General features: G+C 48.8%; 1 protein-coding gene across 3 annotated transcripts in view; it reads right to left on the bottom strand.

Annotated features, from left to right (window-relative positions):
• Window positions 1-20,735, bottom strand: part of TMEM132D (transmembrane protein 132D) — a 557,603-nt gene that overhangs the window by 130,563 nt on the left and 406,305 nt on the right. The gene's annotated exons all lie outside the window — the stretch shown is intronic.

The raw sequence follows: 20,735 nt of genomic DNA, 5'->3' as shown, positions 1-20,735 counted from the left end.
ACTTACACAGAGAGTTCTCCACAATTATTCAGTGCCTATTGTTTAAAAAGTACAATAACAGAATCCCTGTCTTCTGGTTTCCTGCGAACTTTTAAAGTATAATGATACCCAATTTGTTTACCTAATGCACACTCCCTGAGGATTACTGACAAGCCCGGCATGATTTATTGTTCTTACATTATGCAAAGTGCTCTGGATACATCATGCCTCATTATGCAAAATCAAAACTATTGCTGTTCACTTGAGTGAGTCTCCAAGTGGCAACGCCAGGTGCCCTCCCTGCCTACTGCTCTGTTGGCCAGTATCCCTTAGGCACTGTCACTGCCTAAGACTTCAGAACAGGATCCCAAGTAGAGTCTTGCGGGAAGAGATGCTCATCTGGACCAAAGGCTGGGATCCCCACACCAGCAGGAACAGACCAGTACAGAAGGGGCTTAATAATAGAAAGGTGAACCTCTGGGTCTTAGATCATGGGTGGGATGGGGGAAGGTAGATGTGTCTAAAATAAAACTTTCATAACACGCATGGCTTTCTCCCTTTTATTTTATGTTTCTGGTTGGAGGGATTTGGGTTTGTGTGCTTACGAGTCTTGAAAAGGAGAGATTTATTCTTCTCAATAAATTCAGAGATTTATTCTCAGCAGACCCAAATCTTAGAGGCATCTATGTCAAATTAGAGCCTCATCATTATTGTGAAATATTTGATATTTAAAAAGTTCCATTGGATTAGAGACCAGCTCAGATGATCACGAGAAAAGTTCAACATTAAATTTGTCGGGGAAAAAAAAAAAGGAGGCAGTTTCCACTGCTGTAAATTTTTGAATGCTTCTAAAAAATGGTTTAAAAAATGGTTTTTATCACTTACTCATCAATGATGACTATCAAGAATTTGAAAGGCTCATGAAAAAAAAAGTCGGTGTGGCCACTTCAAGAATAAAACCAGATATTTAAGTTATGCTCAGGCATGCAAGCCCAAGTCTCTCATTAAAAATTTATTTAAAATGTTGTTTGGAAGTTATAAACACATTCAGTATCCAACCTGTTTCTTAATTGCTTGCATTGTCTTTTTCTCATCGTGATCATATAATGTGAAGAAAGACACCATTCTTCAGGCAGGATCCCCCCCAACCCCCAAGATGCTCCGAAGCCCCTCCCACTTCCCCAGGGCCCCTCAAGGTTCCCAAGGAAGGTAAGGCTTGGCAGTGCTGCCCCGAGGATGACTCCACACGGGGAAGAGCTCCCTTCTGCCCCATCCTCTCTTAAAACCCCCATCTCTGTGTAGACAGGAACCTGCCCGGGCTCTCTCTGCTGGAGCCTCTTCTTCTGCACCAAGAGAGACCCAGGCAGAGTGAGAGAGAAGGGGGCCAGGAGTAGGCTGGGGAGGCAGAGAGTGCAGGGGGCCAACAGGGGGGTCCTCCTGAAGACACACCTGGACTCGAGGCCAGCCTGGGCCTTAACTGCTCACGCTTTTCGCGCCACGCCTGTCCCCCCCAAGCCCTCGGCTGCAATGAAAACGATAAATGCAAACTCACTTGAGATCCCCGTGGGTGCTATGAGTTCAATCTAGCAGCAAGCTTCATATCACAGGGAGGGACTGACTCCAAGTGAGGATGAGCCCAGCGCCAGGGAGTAGAGATCCAGAGACTGTCCCTCCCTGGCCTGGGAGTGACCCAAAGGAAGCAGGAGAGCACACAGCCCCAGATTCTCCTAGGTGGTGCTCTACATCATTGCTGGGCTGGGTCTCCAAGGTCAAGGAACCACGAGGAGAGGAATTCTCCAAAGAAGGGAAGGGGCAGGCTTGGGGCGAGTGGGGGAGCCCTTCTAGACCAAGCCCCAGTCATTCATCGGGGTCCTAGCCATGTCTGCCCAAACTCTTGACTTTCCAGGGTCAGGGGACATCCAACTGCATTTGGATTCCTCCTTTGGAAACCTGAGACCACGGTTGTGGGAACCAGAGCCCACACCACCACGGGCTTCTGCCGGCTTCAGCTCGGCTCGAAATAACAGAGAATTTTGCTTTAGAAAGGATCGCACTTTCCCCCCTTCAAAGAAATCTACTATGTGCCCCCAAGAGCCAGCCCTGCATGGTCCAGGGGGTGGAAGACATGCAGAGAAGTTAGCAGCAGACAGGGTAAGTGTCTCGGGCATTAACAACTAGCTCACTTTTGCACAAATGCCTACATGGGGCCAACAATGCGGTGGGCTCAGCAGGTCCCCAGGCCGGCTGGAAAACACAGTGTCTGAATGGAGACGCTCCCCTAAAGGTCCAGCTTGTTGCACCAAGCCGGGTTCCCACCTGTGTAGCAGCTCCGACTTTTCTGAGACTCGGAAATCCAAGACTTTATGGAAGATTTACTGAGGTTAAACATGTCAGTGAAATTTAAATAAAGCCCTGTGAACCAAGCCCTGAAGGACCAAGGTGTCCTTCAATAGGTGAGTGGATAAATAAACTGTAGTTTATGCAGACAATGTAATGTTGTTTAGCACTAAAAAGAAATGAGCTATGAAGCCATGGAGAGACATGGCGGAAACCTAACCGCACATCACTAAGTCAAAGAAGCTGGTCTGAAAGGGCACCCACGCCCACCCCCCACCTCCACTGCAGGATTCCACCGCTGTGACGTTCTGGAAAAGGCAGAACTTAGAGAAACAACAGCAGGATCAGTGGTTGCCAGAGGGCGGGGTGGTGGAGATTTTAGGGCAGTGGAAGTCCTCTGTATGAGACCATAATGGTGCAGACAGGTCATTGTACATCTGTCCAAACCCACAGAATGTCCAAGACAAAGAGAGACCCCTCATGTACCCTACGGACTCAGGGGATGATGATGTTTCAGTGTGGGTCATCCCTGTAACGGATGTCCCGTCTGGTGTGGCTGCTGACAGTGGGGAAGGCTGTGCGTGCATGGGGCAGGGGCTAGATGGGAAATCTCCTGAATTTTACTGCGAACCTCAAACTGCTCTAAAGAAAGAGTCATTGAAAAAAAAAAAAGGCACTGCATAGACCAGGCACAACCTATCTGGCTCATGGGACACCAGGGTGCAGTTGCTGATCCAAAGGGAGAAGCTACTGTCATCTAATTGGTGTTTAAGAAAGACACTTAGGAAATAGGATTTTCTCTTGCAGGATAACTGTCGGTTCCTAAAACTCGGTGGAGCAATAGTGCATTAAATAAATGTTAGTCTAATGGACCTTGGCAAAATAACGAATGTTGTGGCAAAGGATATTTTTTTCCCACTAAAGAAATTTTTGGGAATGCAGACTTGGTACTCAGGAGAGAACCGATGGAGAGTTCCAGCAACACGTGAAGCACGGTGGCTGAGTCTGCAAACCCGGGACGGAAGCTGTAAACAGAAGTGTGGCCATAATAGGGGGAGATGGGGCCTGAGAATTCCCTAGGGCTATGCTCCTTCATATTTGATTTCTTAACTTGATTTTTTTGGGGGGTGGGGGTAGAAAAACACAAAACTTAGAAAACCTTTTAGCAAGAGATGAGATAATGAATTAGAGCAAATCCTCGAAGGGCATCCATTCACTGGGAATCCTATCACCCCCAAAAGATGGTCTCACAAGTGGGAACTGGGCACTCACGGAAAAATTCTCTCCCGCTCGGTGGCGGGACGCAGCATGCCACCAACAGCACAAGCACCAAAGGACGATCTCATGTTTGACGCGGTTGGATCCACGCACTTGGAAGTGATGCGACTTCACAAAGGACAGCGCCAGATAACCCTGTTGTAGCTGAAGTTAAGTACGCTAATGTAGCTTGAATTAATTTTCTTGGTGTTAAAGTGCAAACTGGCCTAATAAAAGTGACACATTGACTTTTCCTGAGAATAATGTGCGGCTTATGAGGAATGGCAGCTCAAAGGAAAATTAGCCTCAAGACAATGTTAATTACACTTTATCCATTAGTAGGAGGGTAATTGAACTACTCATTTCACAGCAAAGAAAACCCTGCTGGCTTCATAAAGGGAAACTATAGTAGTGGACGTTCTCATTAAGGCCCAAAAATGGGGCTGGAGAGAGAGGGCAGGAAGGGGTATGCACATTCCATGGGGAGACACCCACGAGGGCCATTTTGTTAGTTCTTCCAGCGCCGCCGAGGGCCCTGTGATTTGTCAGCAGCTGTGGTCTGAAAGGCGTGAAGGACACAGGTACAACGGTGGAATCCGAGGCCCCGTGGGTAAAGCCTGGTGTTAACAGCGATGACGCACGCATTCACCCTGGAAGGCACCAAGCTAGCCGATTATCGCAGGCTCAGTTTAAACCAATATAATTGCCTTTACAGTACATTCATACCACAGTTGTCTTTTCTAAAACAAAACAAAAAAAAAAAATGAAAATCAAGTGACTCATTTTTTACAACAAATGTGCCTTTCCTTAGATATTTTACTAAGTCGAAGTCACCCCCCCTCCTCCCCTGCATAACTTGGGAAGTCAGCAGAGATGAGCTCATGCCCAGGCCACCGGTGGGTAGATGCAGTGATCGCCCAATGGCGTGACCTTGAATTTTGTTGATGGAGAGGCGTTTGTTTTGCAAATTTTTGAATAATGTGCCTAATCTAGATTGTAAACCCACTGAGAATAGAAAGAATCTTCTTGATGCCCCAGTGGTGGACCATCTGCTCATCTGCATCCAATTATCTTCCATTTCTAGATAAATGGGACCATGAAAGCCCTAATCCCAGCCCACATCCGCTCTGAGGGTTGGATGCTAAGGGCTCACAGCTCCCGGGTCTCCAGGGAACTGGTTTTGGCCAATGGGCCTGTCCTTTCTTGGTGTTATCTGGAAGGTTATGCTCTCCCCCAAACCACCCAAACCACCTCCCATGGCTGCCTGATGGGGCAGACAAAAGACCATCTTCCTTGCCTCCTGGGGACTCTGCTCAGAAATGCTATTCATGTCCCGGGTCTTTCTCTGGGGTCAGGCTGCTGATGGACTGGTGCAAACCCTTTGCCCGCTGCTTGCCCTCCCCTATTATTCCCTTCCCTCCTGAGAATGCTCCCTCAGTCAATCACATGGACAAGAATCTGCTTCCTACTTCTAGAAAACCCAACCGAGGAAGGAGTCGGAGACGCGATATCCATAACCCAGAGGTCAGGTCAGAGTCAGCAAGGAGCTGAGGGTTGCCGAGGGGGCAGCTGCACCCTGACCCCTCCCTGGGCCAAGTTCCAGAGGCAGGCGGGGCACCTGCAGGTGAGCCTGGGACTATGAGAGCAGAAGGAACGGGTCTCTTCCCCCAGTTCTGTCCCGGAGCAGAAGTGGGGAGCTGACAGAGCTGACGAGGCTCATGTTACCCCTCCGAGGACAGCAGCACAAGCACAAAGAAACAAGGGCATGAAGATCAGGCTCAAGACGGACCAGAGCCTCCTGCCGCTCCTGGTGGCACCTGCAGTGAAGGCACAGGCATGGCTCTAAAGCTGGCAATCCACGGGGGCCCGCGGTCCCGTGAAGACCAGGGGTCATCTGGCTTCCCCGACAACCAAATGCCAGGGGGGAGGGACGGGTGTGGGGGCTCGGTGCCCTTCCCCTGAACCCAATGCACGGTGCGGCGCCATCCCAGACCAAGTGAGTTCACACTCGGGATCGACCGTCTGAGACGCCGGTGCAATCCAGGTAATATGAGAATGAGGCTGCGAGGCAGACAGATTAGAGGAATGTACATTCTTGCACCCCTAAGTAACCGAGAGGACAGTCGTGGCCAGTAGGGCCTCCTACGCATTTCGGGTTGTGACCACCTGCGGGACAACAAGGCTAACCAGCAGCAGCAGGGAAAGAGGAAGGGGCTGGTGGGCCGGCCCTTCACACGCGTGAGGCCGGACGGACACACACTGGTCAGTCACATACGTCTGGTGGGAGTCCTGCTACCATTTCCGGCCGTCGGTGCCAGAATGTGTGCGTTTCCCGGCACAAGAAGGGAAAAAATCCGTGCTTCCCCAGAGTCTCCTCAGAGGCTGTGTTCACACTAACAGAGGGCGCTTGTCGGGCTCCCGATCGGTCATTCCTGTGTGCAGGCAGCTATTATTTACTGAGCATCTACCATAAATCAGGCGCTCCTCTCGGCTTTGGGCGTTTAGCGGTGACAGCAACAGAAAAGGGCCGCTGTTAACAGAGATCGAAGCGTAGTGGGGAAGACACAGTGATAAATGCATCGTCAGTATAACTTCCGACGGTGATAAGCACTCTGAAGATGATAAAGTGTGTTTCCTACACACCAGTCCCTCTCATGCGTGATTTACCTGGACTCAGCCCTTGGCGCCCTCATCAAAACCTCACGAGGTGCGTGCAACTGTGATCCTAATTTGATGAAAAAGCAGAAACGAGGGGGGTGGGGGTGAGCAGAGAGTAAGATGCGCCCAAAGTCATTGCTAGGAAGAGGGTGGAGCACGTGGAGTGGCATGAAGCTGTGGCCGCCATCCACCTGCCTCGGTCCACGGCTGCAACCAGCAGGCCAGTGTGACCCAGGGAACCAACTGGTGGGGTCAGACGGGCGATTCCTCGGGGAGAAGGCTCAGCAGCAGCTCAGGGGACCTGAGGGGAGCGGGAAGGGGATGAGCAGATGCAGTTGAGGGAGAATCGTTCCAGGCAGAGGACGCATCAACATGGCAAGGAGCTGGCCTCTTAGCAGAACAGAAAAAGAAATCTTCATGAAATCGGTCCCCACATGTCCTCACATTTCTAAACTTCCACGAGGAGCATTCTTAGCAAAGAGCCCCATTCGCATTCGCACACGGTAGGGGTGCCTCACCTTCTTCCCCTTTCCGGACACGATGCGGGTTCGTGGGGTTGGCGCGTCTGACCCAGGGCGTCAGGCGCCTCATACACAACTTCTCTTGCTGCGCAGTAGAAATCCTTCCCAATTATGGTACCCGCTTTTCCCCCTAGTTCTGAAATGGGTTTATTACACTTGCATAAATAGAAAAAAATGCCTTCAGCAAAAGCGGTTTTTTTTCTAAAGCACTAAATGATTTTCAAAACCTCTCTCTGCAGGCAGACCTGCCCTCCACTGCACTTGATGGCAAGATAAGGCGAACGGCCACACAGGGGGAACCGGCTGGGCTTCTGTCCTCTGCAAGTCCCAGGCCCCTGAACAAGGGGACAACGTCAGTTGCTCCGTGACAGAGATCAAGTTGTCTGCACAGTTTCCATTTGGTCATGCAATGACCTCCTGCCTTGGGGGGTGGTGAGTCAGCAGAGACGGCCCCTGACAGTGCTTCTGGGTGCATGCACGCTGTGGGGGATGAGCGAACTCACCCCTCCCCTTGACGATGGGTCTGTCCACACACTGGGCTATGTTCCCCCACGAAAGGGGAGGAAGGCCCCGACACCTGTTGCCACATGCATTCACCCCTAAAGCACTATGCCGAGGGAAAGAAGCCAGACACAAAATGGCCCATATCGTATGACCCCATGTCTGTGAGATGTTCGGAAGACAGACACCCATAGACCGAATGCAAACAGGTGCATGCCTGGGGTGGGGCGCGCTGGGGGGAAGCCAGTTAATGGGGCTTCCCCTCACAATGGTGGAGATGTCTTGGAACCTGAAGCTAGGTGGTGAATGAACTGAGCAGTTCACTGAAACGGTTAGTTTTATGTTATTTGAGTCTGCCTGCCTCCCCCAGTCAGTCCACCAGGATCTGCTGAGAGGAGAGGTCGTATCCAGATTTTCTTCGGCCGTAGGTCCTTGTCGAAATGAAACAACTTCAGTCATGCCTTGCTGTGTCATATTTCTATTTATTCAGATGTTGTTTTTTTTTAAATCTGCTATTAAAGTCTATGATTTTCTTCTTGCTAACAAGAAAGGTTTATTTTAAAAGAACAGTTTATAGAAAACTTTGGCAACCAACCCCTGAGTCCAATTCTGGAGAGAAGTTTTCTCTAGTTTTTGGGTTCATTAGGAAGAAAACAGAACTAAAAATAAGATAACTAGAATCAGAATTTCAGACATACCAGCTTGCCACAATCCACTTGAGATCATTATACAGGAAAAACAGCTGATGATAAATCCAGAAAGAGTGCAGAACCCAAAATATATGTGGGCATTGGTGTTTCACTTATGGTGTTTAATAAAATTCAGAAAACATACCACCAGTGCCATATTTGAAGCTGACCTCATCTTCTTATAGTTCAGCTGGGATATTTTTCAGGGATGATGAGCATGATAGTCTACTGGGAATGTGACCAAGGAGACAGGCTTGAGGGAGTGCACTGGGGGATTATTTTCGAGCGTGCAACACTGGGAGCACAGTAGATGGCTGGACAAGCTATAGGGGCTAGGCACAGTGAGCAACTCTGTTACAGAGGCAACAGTGCTGTGTGTTTATCGCATTAGTTCCTCCTCCCGGGAGCAAAGAAAAGATTTCTGGGTCTCCCTCTCTTTCAGGCTGAGGCAGGTGACTGGGTGTTGGCCACCAGGAAGGAGTACAGGGTGCGAGGTGCTCTTTCTGTTCAAAAGCAGCGAAGAGCAAGAGAATGCCCCTAGCACCAGATCTTGGCATCTGAAGAATGGCTCTTGTAAAGGAAGCTGGGCTCCTTGGGGAAACGGCAGGCTCCGGCATAGGACAGGAAAAGTACAGGACGAACCTGGGACCTCTCATGGTGGCAGAAATTAAGGGAATGCTCAGAAGGGGGTGGTCGCATCCTGCAAGGACACAGCGGCCAACTGGAAGCATTCCGAATGGACAGATCCGGGACAACTCGAGCAAGAAAATAAATAATGATAGCAATGAATGACAATGCACAGAATAAAACAAATATCCATGTGTCCATCGGGGATACAGATACATAACTGAATAAATAAATGAATTACTTTCCTCTTTTTAGGTAGGCCCCATGTCCAGTGCAGAGCCCAGCACAGAGCCAACGCAGGGCTTAAACTCACAACCCCGAGATCCAGACCTGGGCCGAAGAGCCAGCCGCTTAACAGACTGAGCCACCCAGGCACCCCATGAATAAATGAATTCCAATTAACAAACATAGAAGGAATGATGGAAATAGAAATTCACCATTTGGCAGACACCACAGAGATGACTGTTTCAGAGTCAAATCAAGGGGTGCTGAGATTTGTGGGCAAAGTATGACAGTTGGTAGGCTATTTACCTAGTCTCAAAGCCTCTCTACGCTTATTTAATACGTAGGGGAGAACAGAAGCATCACAGTTGATGAACCTGGCAATGCCACCTTAACCACATGCTCCAAGCCAACCTCACCTGTAACAAGAATTATCGATGTCATCTCTGTGTTGACATGACATGGTCACAGCATCGCTCCCAAGCTCTTCATGCCCAAAATGTATAACCTGAATTTAATCGTGAAGAAACACTAGCCAAACCCAAATTGAGGCACATTCTACAAAATAACTGGCCAGTACTCACTTAAAACGGCCAGAACGTGAAAAACTCAGCTGGTCTGAGGAACGATCCCAGAATGAAGAGGTTATGGACACGAGGCACCGATCTGCAATGTGTGGCCCTGGACTGGGTGACTCGTGCCAGGAGAGGGCATTCACATGGCAACTGGTGGACTCTGGACAGCTCTGTAGTTATCCACAGTTCCGTGTCTGCGTTTATCTCCTGGCTTTGACCATTGCCTTGTGGTTCTGCACCATGTTAACATTTAGTGAAGCAGAACAAAGGGACTGTGGGAATTCTTCCTATTCGTTTTGCAACATAGTTTTGAGCCTAAGCTTGTCTCAAAATGAAAAATGAACAAATGAAAGTCAATGTATTTCCTCCACCTCTCTCTTCCCCTTCCATGTTAATTTTGGAAGTCATGCACTGATGTGGGAGCATCACGAAATGGGAAATGTCTGGATCCCTGAGTCACTGGATGAGAAAGCACCCTTGCCAAACTGAAGTTAACTTCACATGAATGAGCTATAAATTTCTGTCATGCAGGGACACCAAGCTTTCAAAGAATATTTGTTACCGTAGTATAACCTACCCTATTCTGATTAAGGCAACTGTGGGTCACTTAACAGAAATCGCTAGTTCTATCTGTATAGACCTGGGTAGATCTCTAGAAACATTGTTGATTAAGGAAAAAGTAAGTTGCCAAATAATAGCTACAGAATGAAACATTTTATGTTGAAATAAAATCATGAAAGTTGGATACAGCTTTCACATTTGCAGGAATGTGTGTATAAAAGCACAGAAAAAAATTCCAGAAGGATACCCACCCTCAAACAGCGGTCATCTCTGATGAGGACAGAAGGCCTCGGGATGTGGGATGGTAACCTTACCCGCAATATTTTAAACAAGATGATATATTCAGGAATCATTTTTGTAATTAAAATTCACAATAAAAGCAGGCAGTCTGTTAAGCTGTTGACCTCGGCTAAGTGATTTGCAAACCCATGGCAAAGATACATTTTCATTATAGACATCATTAATTTGGCAGGGCCAGATTCCCTGTTTACTGTCTAATGAAGTTGCCTTTCCCCAGAGGATTAAGTCCCAGACTCAGAGCTGAAGGCAGAAATTGCATAAGTTCATTACTCCTAACATTTTCCTTAAATTGTCCGTAAAGTTACAGGGTAGATGGCTTCCTGTATCCAAAGCAGTCCAGGGGTATTCATGGCTTAAATGTTATGGAATCACTGAACTCCACCAAAGAGAGAGGCCAGACATAATTCCAGCTGCAGATAGCTGAGCCAAAGCCTTCCACTTTTAAGTCAAATACAAAATCCCTCTCAGTCCCTGGAGCGTGGCCAGAGAACCAAGTCTGTGTGATTTCTTCTGTTCTGTGTTAATACTATGCTGCGTTTTAATGCATGCAAATACATGTGTCCACTGTTGGGGAATTAAGCAAAATAATGAGGTTTCATCTTCTTGGGGTTCATTCCTAAAGATAGTTCAAATGTTATGCAGTCAGGATGCAACATTGCTTTACGAGGCTTTCGTAAAGGGGACGGTGCCTCGTCCATGACCTTTCCTCTGGTCTTCCTCTGGCTCTTCCTGCCAATAATCTCGAAAAATTACAATTCTTTTGTTTTGTTCTTACCCTTGATGACTTTTTGTCTAAATCTGAGCTACCAAACTGAGACTCAGTCCCTGCCCCTCCCCTCCCCACCGGGGTGGGCCAACTTGGGAGAAACTCGCTCACGACTGTTGTAAGGGCACATGGGCACTGGAAGAAGATGCTCAGTATACACTGGGGCACAGACTATGGATTTGGAATCTGAGCTCTCTGCAGGGTTGTTCTGACTTGGCTGCTAAGGCAGCCCACTGTCCACAGAGTTCCCTCCAGGGCTCGAGGTCTCCCCGGGTCTTGCTGGGGTTGTGGGAAGGGTGGCAGAGAAGAGAAGCTCTCTGGGAGAAGAGCTTGGGAAGGACTCCAAGGCCATTGTATGGCAGCAGTTCCTGGCCTGAGAGGAGGCAGGGAGGCTGGGGGCCACCAAAGCAAGTGTCACGTCGACGGGAAAAGGCAATGGGCTCGCTACAGCGAATCAGAAAGACAGAGCGAATGGGTTTGCAGAGGCCACGTGAGAAGCCATGAGGTCGTGGGAGTTGGGGAGGACAGTTTCTAGCCTGAGTCCACGGCACAGCCTCTGGCGGGAGAAGTCCTGCGGGAGGCTGTAATTAAAGCCTGCCTGCCGTATCAGAACACCTATGATCACAAGAGTGTAGAAGAAGAAAGAACCGTTCAGCAGGGACAGCACTCATGTCTGTTGGCCCGGTTCACATTCTTTCTGTGATTTAGCAGGATAAAGTCCTTCTCAGCAATAAGACTTCCATGTCTTCCTCTCTGCTGCTGATAGAAAGCTTGGTCCCCATAAGGAAACCTCCTCTCCCATTTCCAAAACACAGCTCTGATGTGGTCAGCGGAGCAACAACGGAAGAACCCATTACTCTCCATTGGTCGGCCTCAAGGTGGCGGTAACCAACACTGGAGCAGCCAGAGATCCTTCTAGAAAAGAGGGAGCCAGGAGAGCCCCTCATTCTGGCCAAATCACATCCATGAGAGCAAATGACATTGATCCATCCCTTAAGGAGAATCCTTTAACCAGAGAAAGGCCAGGGTTAATCAAAGGGAAACAGACCAGCACATCTGAACCCTGTTCTTGAGCACCTCAATTCCAGCCTCAGCCTCTGGCTCCTCATACCCTGCCACCAACTATCACTGGTGTGATGGACATGGGTGACACAAGACTCATCACCCAGAGAATCCACTTGCTATTGCTGAGGATTATAAAGACATTACTTTTATTAATACACGACAGATGGTTGGGTGAGAGCAGATGTTGGAATAAAGAGTGGAGAAAGCAGAAAAGGGAGATAAACACTTTTTCCTGGCTTTTGATTTCTAAAACCTACACCATACAAGAAAAAGAATATGGGCTGTATTGAGATTGAGGGAATATTTGGTGTGTAACAGCAAGGGATCCTTAACTTCTGGATTCTGGAAGGTGTCAGCGGGGAGTGGAGATCAATGGCCAGCTCTCACACAAAGCCTTAGTCCTCTGCTTCCCAGAACAAGCTAAGCAGAGGTGAGGCCTGCAAAGGAGGAGCCCTGCTGTGTGCTTCCCGAGGAGGCTTCCCAGGGACGGGGGTAGTCTGCAGAGAGAGAGGCTGCCCGAGACTTGACGGGGCTGGCAGGGCTTCACAGAGCATCTTGGAGATGCAGCATGCCCCGGGCTGCCAAGAGGCAGTGTGGGACTCTCGTGTGCCCCAAGTGGCTGGGGAGTGCTGACGGGTCTTGGGACCTGAAAAGACACTACTAGGGAAGGTGGGGTAAAAGGTTCTCAAGGTGACTTGCGTGCAGTGGGCTGTCCTGGGCCCGGTGTAAAAGCAGGTAGGGGCACTTGGAATCTCGGAAGACACCTGCAGGAACACGTCCCATGAGTCAGATGTTCCCCTCCCATCTGCTCTGGAAACATATTCTGGGGCTTCCCTGTTTGCAGACACAAGCCAAAAGAAGGGGAGGTGGGGAGATTAGCTTTGGGAAAACTAGCCTGGCAGAACTTGGAAACTTGAAAAAAAATGAAGTTATCGAAAGGTAATAAAAGTATTCATCTTGCATTGCTACGTGTATGGCTCCGGACATTATCGCCACGTCTGATTTTGAACATTTATGTCATCAGAATACAGTGAATCATACGACTGATGTTCAATGCTTCTACTGTGACTCAGAACGCACTTCAAGACTCCACGCCTCGAATGCAAATTCTGGGTCATCAGTGGCTTGGCAGTTCTGTAGGTCTGTCTCATAATCTGTAAAGAGAGGTCATTAGATGAAGTATTTTATAAAGTGAAACAGTACAGGGAGGTTGATCTTAAAACCATCAACTGCCCGCCCTGTGCTGTTGATGTGCGGCTCGAACACGGAAGGCGCCATGGGGAGGCGTCTCGCTGTGGCGTCTGAGAACTCCCAGTTCGGAGTCTCGCCTGCCTGTCAGTGTGAATCCGGGCACAGGGGACAGCGGCAGGGTGACAGGGGCTCTGTCACAGAGAGCTCCTCTTCCTATTTTCGTCTCACCCTGCCGATTTCCAAGATACCCAGAACCCCCAAGTCCTAGACTTTTTTGTTTTAAAGGAAGAGCTTTAAAATCGACATACGTCCCCCCCCTCCCCCGCAGGTGGCGGGCTGCCTCTGGTCCCCCCCCGCAGGTGGCGGGCTGCCTCTGGTCCCCCCCCCGCAGGTGGCGGGCTGCCTCTGGTCCCCCCACCGCAGGTGGCGGGCTGCCTCTGGTCCCCCCCCCCGCAGGTGGCGGGCTGCCTCTGGTCTCTGCTAATTCAGCTGTCGTCCGACAGTCTTCCTTCCATCTTTCAATACTTTGTTGAAATCTCTTCTAGGACTGTTCAGTTTTTTTCTTCTGTTTGATGGGTTTTTTGGAAAACAAGTACTGTTGCGACGGTTAATTTTATGTGTCAACTTGGTTGGGACACAGGGGGCCTGGACATTTGGTCACATGATATTCTGGGTGTTTGGGGATGAGATTAACATTTAGAGCAGACTGCTCTCCAACACGTGGGAGGGTCTCATTCAATCAGTCGAAAGCCTGGAGAGAACAAAATGATTGGCTTCCCTCGAGCAAGAGAGAATATATACCAATTCCAACTGGTCTGTATCTATCTATATTGAGAGAGATCCAATTGGGTCTGTTGCTCTGAGGCACCCTCACTAATACAACCATGAATACAAGTAAGCAGTCCTCCATGGACATCAAGATTCAACAACGGTGACACCCTTCTGACTACTGTTTATGGGCCAGCAGATCTTGAATACATCATCTCCTTCAGTCCTCCCAAAGGTGTTGCAGAGAGACTCTTGGAGAAGGTAAATGGTTTGCAGAGGGAAAATGGAAATAAAGGGATTTTTTTAATTAAAAATTTTTCTAAGATCAACCTCCCTGTACTGTTTCACTTTATAAAATACTTCATCAAATGACCTTGCTTTGCAGATTATGAGACAGACCTACAGAACTGCCAAGCCATTGATGACCCAGAATTTGCATTCGAGGCATGGAGTCTTCAAGTGCGTTCTGAGTCACAGGAGAAGCACTGAACATTACTGAAGTATATTTAACAATTACTGAAGTATAATTAACAAATGAAATGGTAATACATTTAAAGTGTCCAATGTGATGATTTCATATATGTATACATTATGAAGTGATTACCACAATCAAGTTAATGAAGACATATATCACCTCACAGTTTCCTTTTTTTTTTGGTGAAAATGTTTAAGATCTACTGTCTTAGTGGATTTCAAATACACAAGACAGAATTGTTAAGTACGGTCACCACCCTGTGCATCACATCCTCAAACTGTAACCATCTTGTAGCTGGAAGTGTTTCCCTTTGGCCAATGTCTTATGTCCGTCCCCCCCCCTGCCCAGCCCCTGGCAACCACCCCTCTACTGTTCCTATGACTGTTGTTTAGTTTTTTAAAGATTTCACAAATAAGTGATACCATACTATTTGTCTTTCTCTGTCTGGCTCATTTCACTTAGCATAACATCCTTGCAGGGAATATAAGTCGGTAGAGCCATTATGGAAAACAGTATGCAGGTTCTGCAAAAAATTAAAAATAAAACCACTCTAGGATCCAGGAAACCCACTTCTGGGTATATATACACAAAGGAAATGAAATCGGCATCTCAAAGAGGTATCTGCGCTCCATCTTCATAGCAGTGTTATTCACAACAGCCAAGATATGGAAACGCCCTACGTGTCCGTCAATGGATGAATGGGTAGAGAAATTGTGGAGCATGTGTGTGTGCACACACACACACTGGAATATTATTCAGCCATGAGAACGAATGAAATCCTTCCATTTGTGACAACAGAACAGGAATTGTAATCTAAGCGCAGTGCCCATTACAACAGAGATACCTCCCTCATCACATCTAAAACACCTTTACGGTCTGTTCTAGAAGCAACAAGATGTCCTTCGGGCAGCATCACAGAATCCCTGTGTTATGTTCTTTGTTTTCATGCTTCTCATAGCCACATCCATCATGGTCAGCAGACAAGTGTTAGAAGTTTCCAGTCTACACTCTTGTTTCTACCCGAGTACCAGGAAAGTCTAGGTGAAATCTTAACTCTGCTTTCTCATCCCTACACTTCCCTCCCCACAGTGCACTAATATCCTAGGTGTGTGTGTGGGGGGGGGGGTGGCGTCCTTTAAGGCATGTAAGAAAGGAAAACTACCTGATTCTTCTGAATGAACCACAAATCAGAGCTCAGCCTATGTTCTACAGAGAGCAGAGCCTGGAGAAAGGGTTATGAACTAAGAATGCCCTTGGAGTGCCAGCCCAGGAGCTGGGGTGCAGGAGAAGGTGTGTGGAGGGGCACGAAGGAGATTGGTGTGAGCACAGGACGGAGGGGCCCAGTATTTGGTATCAAACATGACAAATTGCTCAAATCTGCCAAACTGTATTCCAGGAATGCTTCCCAGAAGAGTCCCTTTGAGGAGGAACTTATCCACTGGTCTCCATCTTTTGTTGGTCGAAGTTGTGCCCTGCAGGATATTAATTCTCTTTTGCTTCAGGGTAGTATATGTGTGCTTCTCTGGAAAAATCTTCACATTTCAGAGTGAACAAGAGAGCCCTGGGGGCAGGACGGCAAGGGCCTGAGGTCGGATGCTGTCTCTTATGCAGAGCAAAGTTGCTGACGTCAGAGTTTGCTGCTATAATGGCAGCCAAGTCTGGAAAGCGGGCCCAACACCTGGAACCGGGTAGGGCGGGGGAAGATCTGAAACAGCACACAGGTGTGTCCAATATCATTTCTTTAGTCCAGTTCTCTTCTGCCCTCCAACAGTCATGCTGGGCACAGTATAAGGCATTTGCGGCAAGCAGTAGGAAATGACTTTGGATCATTTAACCAATGCAGGGATTTACAGGAAAGATACTGAGTAGACACCAGATCCAAACGCACAACCAAGAAGTGGGTCTCCAGAAGAACAAGAGCTTATACAAGAGGGGGACCTCTGCAGAGGGTTCATGGTTTTGCCTTTGCAGAGATGCAGCTTCCAAGCATTTCAGGTTCAACAGTTCTCCTTTCAAGTGGAAAATTATTGGGGAGAGTCTGATTGGTCTGTGGGGTGTTTCCATACCTCAGTCGCTCAGCGGAGGCCACAGAATTGTGGCAGGTGAAAGGTATGCCCATCAGAACCCCGAATTAGTCCGGATAAGCTAGGTTACGCTGCAAAAACAAACAGCCCCATTGACTGGTGTGTTAGTTTTCGTCTCCTTCATCCTTTATTCTTGTCACAGGTTGGCTGGGCTCTGCTCTCCAAGACTTCCCATTCTGGGACCCGGACTACTGGCACAGCCAGCATGTTGAACGTCGGCAGATGCCAAGCCAGAGAGAAAGGTTGCTCTGGACTTTTTTGAATCGACAATTAAACGTTCTTTACCAAGAACTAGTCATCTCACTCTACCCAACCACAAGGGAAAAGGAAAGAGAAGCCCATTACGTTATCAGAAGTGGGGAGTAATGGAAGCCGTTGGCTGACAATGTTAATCAATACCACAGGCACCAGGGTGCACTGAACGAGGATCATTTCCCAGCAGAGGGTGAAAGAGGCACTAGGAAGACCAAATCATCAATGGCTGTTACAAGCAGTGAGAAGCCTGAGGGAGATCAAGGTAAGTCAGGATTCTAGTGCTCAAGGAAGCCTATAGTTTGCCAAGTTATCTCCCTACTTTTAATCAGTGGCAAAGCTGGGACCAGATCCTGCACAACTGCCAGGTAAATGTTCTTTACATGCACCTATGCTCAGATGCTCCAAAGGACCTCATGTTAGCATGGGGCTTAAAGAGGACATGGTCACTGTCAAGGTAACTGGTTGACTTTCTGCCATTCGAACCATTTCTTGTAACTTTGGTATCAGAACCTCAACTTTACTTCAGAGAACAAACTTCAATTCACTTTCCAGCTAAATGCTTCAGAAAGAATTTCCAGACATAGATATGTGACTCAGGGGTGGTCCACCAGAGCCAAGAGGTGCAGACATGACATCCAAATGAGTCAATAAGAACCAATAAAAGGTTATGAGATGTTGGCTGGGGCTCTTGGGAGACAGGTCTGCAAGGACCGTGAGTGATAAAAATGGCGTGGGCGTGGAGGTACTGGGGTCAGCCTGTGGAGGGCCACAAACACATGGGTATCTTGGGCTAAATGCTGAAGACTGCAAAACTGCAAAACGTTATGATATTATTTGAGCTCCTGGATCAAACTATACCTGAAGTCTCTGCGCAGGCTTTTTCTTATGAAAGTCAATAAATTCCACTTCACCCAGTTGAGCTGGGTTTTCCGCCACTCGCAACAAAGAGTTTTAACAATTTCACATTTGATGGATGTGTCTCCAAAGCACATTTTGGTCCCCACCATTTAAGGACTCATTTATAGAAAGCTAGGAAAACTCCGAAAGTGTTTGTATGTGACAACTCATAACAGTCTCCCCCACACCGCCTCTCATCAAACTGAATAAACATTTTTTTTTTTTTAACTTTTGGAACATGCGAACACTATCAATGATAGAATATTTTCTCTTCTTCACGGGTATTAGATTTAATTCGCCGCTGAGACAAGAGGGAACTGGGCACTGTATCTCCCAGATGTCCTTCAGGACATCCCACGGTGGCACTAAAGAAGAGGAGGCTGTAATTTCTATGAACCTTCTGTGCTGCAAAGTTAAACGGGTTTCTGCAGTGAACCATCCCAAGCTGACTGCCTTCTGAGACACCTAATCATTTTCGTAGGCAAACTTCAAATCTCAAGCACTTTCCTAGTGCTTTCAAAATCCGAAATTAGTTAAACATACAAAGATAACTTTAGTGCTTTAAAGGCTGACGAAAAAAGGTGCAAAAATGAAGAAAAAAATAAGACCTCACACCTTTTCTTTTGCGAGCCTCTGCACATTTGGAGTTTGGGCACAAGGAAGCTTCGTAGAATAATGACTGTTTTATTTTTATTTTATTTTATTTTTTAAAGATTTTATTTATTTGACAGAAAGAGACACAGCGAGAGAGGGAACACAAGCAGGGGGAGCGGGAGAGGGGGAAGCAGGCTTCCCGTGGAGCAGGGAGCCCGACGCGGGGCTCGATCCCAGGGCCCTGGGATCATGACCTGAGCTGAAGGCAGATGCCTAACGACTGAGCCACCCAGACGCCCCAGTGACTGTTTTAATGGGCCTTTCAGAATGTGCTGGGGAGCCAAGCCATCTCAGAGGAGATGGTGAACATCTGAGCCAGCTGCTTAATTAAAGGTGCAGGAGTGTGCGCTTCTGAATCCGATACTCCCAAGGCCAACCGATGCACACAGAAGCTATTAACCTGCAGAGCAGGGCACATTGCCAAATAGCTCCCCTAGAAAAGGAGAGAACTCTGAGCCCTAGGAATGGCGCTGCTGTTGACCCGTTAAGGTAAAAAGGCATTCAACGTCTGCTTAGTCGCCAGGGCTGGCTTGGGAAGGAGGAATCTGACTACCGGCCATCCGTGGGCACCCGCCTAACTCAAGAGCTCCTGCACGCGCCGCCTGCCTGTTACATCCTTGTTTGGGTTTCCAGTGGCCTCTATAACACACAACCACAAACCTAGTGGCTTAAAATAACACCAATCTATTCACTCTCACTTCTGGAGGTCAGAGTCCAAAATCAAGGCGTTGGCGGGGCACATTCTTTGGGAGGCTTCAGGGCAGAATCTGTTCCCTTGACTTCTCAAGCCTCTGGAGGCCACCTGCATTACAACTGCTTGTGGCCCCTTTCCAGCCCCTGTCCCACCTGTCACCTCCCCACTGTCTTTTTGTCCTAATGCATCCAGCGGCAGGTCAGCTCTCCCTCTGAGCCTCCCTTCCAGAGGGCCCTGCGTGGTCACACGCACACGGGTCAGCCTCCTCGCCTCCCATCCCTAACCATCCCAGCAAAGTCCCATTTACCACCTGTGTTGACATTCACAGGGTCTGGAATTAATGACGTGGGCATCTTGGGGGAGGGTATTAATTAACCATATCGTCTTCAGAAGACAAGATGGAAACCAGGCATGAGCCCTCCCATTCCAGAAAGGGCTCTCCCCTTGGAAAAAGCACTGGTTTTGCTGTGCCCTTTATTTCAATTTCTCGGTAATGCCTACCCTTTTCCAGAATATGTTTCATCTAGTGCCTGTGTTATCAATATCCAAGTCCTCGCTTGGGTGTGTGCATAGTGCACACGGCCATCTGGAGCGGCGGGGGCCAGGGCAGCCCCGTGGCCAGCTGAGTACCCTGCCTCCCAGCCCGGGCGCAGCAAACGGTGAGGAAGACCTTGCTGGGGACGTCTAAAGAACGGAGGCTCCCAGAGAAGACTCAAGTATCTGTGGGAATTATGTCCTCATCAAACTTGCTTCAGAAGCACAGACATTCTCCATGCTTCCCAGATTGGGGACTGAAGCATGCTCAGGGTGGAGTCTGACCGCTTCGTGCGCATCCAGAGGACGCAGCGGCAAACCCCACCACCGCCATCAGCGAGCACGACGGCTGGCGTGCACTGAGCGCTCGTGTCCTGCCGGGCACGGTTCCAGGTGCTCTGACACGTGACTTCCTTAAATGTGCTCTCCTTTCCAAGCCCAGCCAGTGGGAAACCCTTGACTCATTCTACAAATGAGGAAACCCAGGTTTAGGGAGGTTGAATGAAACGCCCAAGGCTGCGAGCTAGTAAACGGCAGACACGGGATTCACCCTCGCCGTGGTCTGATTTCCAGGCTCTGCCACTTAAGGGCCACAGTCTGTTGTCACGATGGTGATGCTGCTGGGCGGGGAGCACAGTGTTATAGGAGGTACACTGGAAAAGGCCATCACCTGGGGTCCATGGCATCAACCTGACGGACATGAACTGTAGCCACAGTGAGTCCTGGCGGACTCTGGGGCTCTGAAGACTTTGCTTAAGAAGAGTGGGAACGGGGCTTGCCACGCCCATCAGGCCGTGTGCCCCGTCTCCTGAGGCCCAGGGCAGGATGTGCGTGGAAAGGCTTCGGCTGGCCAGGTGTGGCAGGGGACACCATGCACCTGTTCTCACCACCACCCGGTGTGGCTCGGCGGCTGACGCTCTGCCTCGGGCCGGTGGTCTGCAGCTCGGCTGGGCTCAGAAGTCCTGCAGCGCTCAGCTCCCGGCTGGGTTCAGGTCTGCTCCACGTCCCTCCTTCCCCCGGGACCAGCAGCTGTCGAGCATGTTTTCCTCATAACAACCCCAACCAAGTGTGGCATTTCCAACATTTGCTTTGTCCTCTACCGTCGCCTCAGCAAGTCGCATGGCC

Source organism: Zalophus californianus, chromosome 14 (genome assembly GCF_009762305.2).
Source record: "Zalophus californianus isolate mZalCal1 chromosome 14, mZalCal1.pri.v2, whole genome shotgun sequence".
Lineage (NCBI taxonomy): Eukaryota > Metazoa > Chordata > Mammalia > Carnivora > Otariidae > Zalophus > Zalophus californianus.
Note: the sequence above shows the minus strand (reverse complement) of the source record. Positions and strands in the feature narration are given on the sequence as shown.